Raw genomic sequence first — 5,248 nt, 5'->3', positions numbered from 1 at the left:
TATCTCTCTGCCAAGGATCCAAATGTAACTGAATGACAAGACTGCAGTCTTTAAGGTCTTCCTCTGGCAACTTTACCTCTTTTAAATGGAGACTTCATAAATGCAGCTTAGTAAATGTAAAAAAAAATGTGAAATTATTTTGTAAACCATAAAAAATATTATGACCTTAAATTATGATTATATATTTTAATATATTCTATGTTTTGGAAAAAGCTTGCTTAATTTTTAAGTTTTTTTTTCCAGAACCAGGGATTGAACTCAGGCGCTTGAGCTTGCCTGGGAAGCATTTATTCTACTGAGCCATCTCCCCGGCCCTAATTTTTAAATTTTTACTAGTACATGTTGGTAGCATATAATTATATTCCTCATAGGGAACTTCCTATTATCTATTTTTTTCTTTTGTTTTTTTATTTATATTTTGGGTGGCTCGTATAAAAGAAACCAAGTGACATTTTATTTTATTTTTTTCTCTATATAGTTCATTTATAATACTATTTATGCTTGTACAATGTAAAACACTTAGAAACTTTTGAACTCTAGAAATTCTGAGCAATGTAATCTATTTGGCTCTAATATTGCCTAAATTCCCTTCTGAGAATCTCGTGGGTGTTTTCAGTCGGTTGGTCCGATGTGGATGGGGAATTCTATTTTTTCTTCCTCTTCCTCGGAGGCTCCTCCTCAGAGCTGCTCTCTGTGATGCTCTCTGTGCTGCTGCTGACAGAGCTTGAGTCTGAGTCCCAGGAGGAGAGAGAGGAGGTGGAGGAGGACGAGCAGCTGGAGGAGGACGAGCAGCTGCAGGAGCTGGAGGAATCGCTGTCCTCTAAGGAGAAGGTGGTAGCACAGTCTTCACTCTTTGAGGAAGAGCCTCTGGCTGAACTGTCGCTGCTGGAACTCGTTGCCCTCTTGGCCCTTTTCTTTTTGCTTTTTCTTTCTACATTAGTTTCTCCAATGCTTTGCTGTAATAATAATCTGCTTTCCTTTTCTTTTAAAGCTTTCTTTAGTTTGGCTGTTCTTGAGGGTCTATGTAGGTATTTGCTTTTCCCAGTGCATTCAGAAGTCCAATGTCCAAATTCCAAGAATTTCTGACACCTTACATGTTGCTTTTTTGCTTCAGCTCCCAGATGCATGGGAGTCGCCATCTTGGCCCCAAGTGACACTCTATTTCAATGAACATTATGGTCTCAAGGTACATCCATTATCCTACAAGAGACTCAAGTTTGTCATGTTTATGGCAGAGTATTACTCTATTGTACTTCATTGTGTGATGATATTATCATTTATATAAAAAAAGCTTTGTCTACTTTTTTAGACTGAGAAGTGGTTGATTGTGATTTTGGTACTTTTAAGACTTTAGAGAAAAAGAAGATTGGCAAATATCATATATTTTTTTATTGTTGACAAACTGACCAATAAGAGAAAAAGGACAAATATACGCTCATGAAAGGACACAACATTTACATATATAAACTATTATATTGGTAAAAGAGATGTTGTATTTAGATAATTGGCATGAGGAAGTTTTAATTAGAACACACCAGATAAGCACTCTGAATCATGGGATTCCGCTCATGTACTCCCCATGACTAAATTTATCAAATTCAAAACCAGGTTACAGATGCTGACATAGAAATGTATTGATTAACTCCAAGACCGAACTGTAAAATTTGGGTTGTATGCTACTTATAGGTTTTTTATTTAATTTTTGTGGTACCAGGGATTGAACTGAGGACCTTGTGCTTTCCAGGCAAGTACTTATTCTACTGATCTATCTCCCCAACCCTCTTCCTTATGGTCTTGTAGAAACAGCACCTAAGCACTTACATATACCTTTTGATAAAATTTACTCTCAACTAACTTAACATGCAGCTATCTAGTCATGACCATAGCTTGTGATTATCAGAAATACTTAACCATATCCGAAGTATCCCTTTGCAGCTTCCTCACTCAATACTGTTAATTTCTATTACCTTGGGAGCTAAGTAGAGAATGACCACAATTGGCTATAAAATAATTACACCTGATTTTAGAAACACACAGAGATGTACTGTAACTCTTTTTCCATCAAGGAGAATTTGGGAGTAAAAGAATATGCCAAGTATTTCTCTATTTGTTTAGAGTCTTATAATTCTTTTTAAAATGCCAGTACTGTATAGCAAATGCTGTTTTTTTTTTTTTTTTCCTCTGCTACTCATTTAAGCCCTTGCTTGCTTGCTTGTTTGCTTGCTTCCTGGCTTTCTTGCTTTCTTTTTTCTTTTGATGCCAGTCTCCACAGGTATCCAGGCCTCACCAGTACTGCACTTACTGGTGTGTGCCACTGTGTCAGCTTGTGATACCATTTCAAAGATAGAGAATCGCTGCACTCTAGCATTCTCAGTTATGCTTTATCATGTTTGTGAGCAAGAATAATGAAATTCTTAATCCTGTTTTCTGTGTTATCAATAAATAGAGTCCATAAGTTACTGTTTAACTTTTTTATGCATTCATATATAACTGTGAAATTTAAATAGTATATAATAAAATTATTTAATGTATTTTTCTCTCGAGCTGTCTCATGGTAATAACTTGATATATCTTAGAATATTGACCTGATTGTCAACTGGATTAGATTAATGGTGTATCCACTGCTGGCTCAAAATCTATTATTTGGCTATGGTTAAATAAAGAATACAGTGGCTTGATACTTGTTTCACGAAGTGGTTGATTTTTGCTTAGGTTATGTTTGGCAAGCATGAAGCAAAATTTCTGTGGGTTAAAGAAAAAATGCTTAAAGGATTCTGTGTAGACAGGTAGGCTTTTTTTATTTTCTGTACTTCTTTACTTCTAAATTCTGTGAGTTACAGAATAGTGAGTAACCCATGAAGTATTCTCATTATGGCGAAAGTGAAATTGTTAGAGACTTGCCTATCATTTCATGTGTCATGTCCTGAAGGAAAACAAGGGAGAAGTTACTGCTATAAAATTGTTACACAGATGAGGATCCATAATTGTTTTTGCATAACCCTGGGGAGAGACTGTGTAAAGATTTTTTTCTCTTTCCTGGTGATAGGAATTGAATTTATAATTTTTGTGAAAAAGTTGTCTTTTTGTGAAGAGCACAGTACTTAGTAAAAGAGATGGTACAGTAAATTCCAAAGAAATCAAAGCATTTTCATAATTTTTAAAAACTTTTCACAGTTTGATCATAAATTGAAGATGGTCCTGGGTATATGTTTTATAGAAACAAATGATAAATTTCACAGCTCCACTTAACTGAATTGTGTTTTAAAATAATTATCAAAATTAATATTTTATATCAATATATCCGCATTCGAGATACATTTCCTTATTTTTCTCCTATAGCTTTTAGAATTTAATAAATTCAGGCTGATGTATTTTAATTGTATTTATCTACAAATGTTATGATTTGTTTCTATTATAAATTCAATCTCACTTAAGGGGTTAAAGTAAACTTAAGATATTGAAATATTGTTTACAAGAGTATCTGAAAATGGTAAAGAATGGCATTGCCTTACTCTGACACAACCATTTGAAAAATAATATATGAAGAATAATACAAAAATATAAATCAGTTATAGAAAAGCGGTTCATTAAACAGCTATCCTAAGAACCTAGAACAAGGATATTCGATGCATTGTCACCATCTCTTTTTATATCTTTAATCAATACTCTATTAACTAGTGCTACTTTTCATATATTAAATTTAAGTCAATCAACTTTATTTTGCATTTCATTTTCACCTTCACTAGCCAGAAAATAATGCTATTTAGGTTTTGTAGATGGATTTTTACATACAGTCTACATAAAATCCTGATTAATCACAAATTCATTCCATGTTATAAAAACTCATCAAAAGTATAAATGGAATAATTGGGTCTTTTCAATTTTCCCTTTCAATTCAGCAGAATGGACCAAAGAACCCAGAGCGGTGTGGTCGGCATTTTTCATTTGCATCAAATAATAGCCTCTATGGGAGAAGTTTAGAGTCTATTTTCCATTAACATTTTCTACAATTTCAATTTTATCAGGCAGTGCATGTTTAAACAGGCAGCATGTGATATACGCTCTCATTGTTTAGCTAGAGGATAAGAGCAGGACAATCCTGTCTTATAGTTTGTGTGTGATTTAAAGAAGGAAGCAATGACAAATTGGTGATTTAGGTTTCTGATAGCTTATAGCAGATATGATTACCCATCTAAGACAATATAAATTCACTTTCCCATGAGGATGTTGTACGCTCAATGTTCGGCACTGCTGTCCAGATCAAGGCCTGATACATATTCAAAGCTGTGAGTTTATCTTGGAGGAGAGTAAAACATGTATTTGGGACAGTTGGGAAATTTACATGGGTAGTCTTAACTGCTCTACTATTTTTCTCAACAAATACAAAATATAGTACATAGATTTATATTTATAAGTAGTTTAACTTTTGAGAAGAAAATAACAATCACCAGTTTAATTTTAATACAAAGCACGCTAGAAACATATAGAGAATATTTAAATTTAAACATTTATTATAATAAAAGACACTTTGCCAGCACATTGTCCCCTGAATGCATTCCTTCACTTGGAATACCCTTGCTCCATAATTCTTGCCCCACCTCATTTTTTTCTTTTTCAATTTTAAAAAAATTATTTAATTTATTTTTTTAGTACAGGATCTTGCTATGCTGCTTGGGGTCATAGTGATCCTCCTGTCTCAGCCTCCCCAGTGTTGGAATTACAGATGTGCACTGCTATGCCCAGTTTTAGTGGCGAGCTCAGCATGGCATGTGGTACTGGGGATTGAATCTAGGTCCTTGCACTTGTCAGCAGGGACTTAGGAGCCGAACTATCTCCCAGGTCCCGTCTTGCTCCTTCCTGAAGCAGTCCAGAAATTCTTTTTTCTTTGTTATCTTTATTTGCTTTGGTGTGGCTACCTTAAGGCCCTCAATCAGTTCAGAATATTTCCCTTTCATGATCTTCTCAGAGTGCCAGATCTGTTGAATAATGTGGGTGAGGATACACTGTGAAGGGTTCATAAGACTTCCCTTCCCATAAATAGCACTCAGCAGTAGCACTCACTATGTTTTTTATTTTTAAAAATCAGACTTCATAAAGACATGAAGAAGACTTCCATAACTGCTTCAGAAAATGGCATGACCAGTGGGCTATGTTCAAGCAAGGGGGAGTATTTTGAAGGGAGTTAATTGCAATGCATCATTTACTGTAATATTTCTTATTTAAATATTCAATTTATGTTTCTATCACA

At 34.5% G+C, this 5,248-nt stretch overlaps 1 pseudogene; it reads right to left on the bottom strand.

The window, feature by feature from the left end:
- Window positions 1-576: 576 nt before the first annotated feature.
- On the bottom strand, window positions 577-1,139 carry LOC101566616 (annotated as a pseudogene).
- Window positions 1,140-5,248: the final 4,109 nt, after the last annotated feature.

The sequence above is a fragment of the Octodon degus genome, unplaced genomic scaffold, assembly GCF_000260255.1.
Source record: "Octodon degus isolate 3935 unplaced genomic scaffold, OctDeg1.0 scaffold00139, whole genome shotgun sequence".
In the NCBI taxonomy this organism is placed as follows: Eukaryota; Metazoa; Chordata; class Mammalia; order Rodentia; family Octodontidae; genus Octodon; species Octodon degus.
This window is presented reverse-complemented; position numbering and strand designations above follow the sequence as displayed.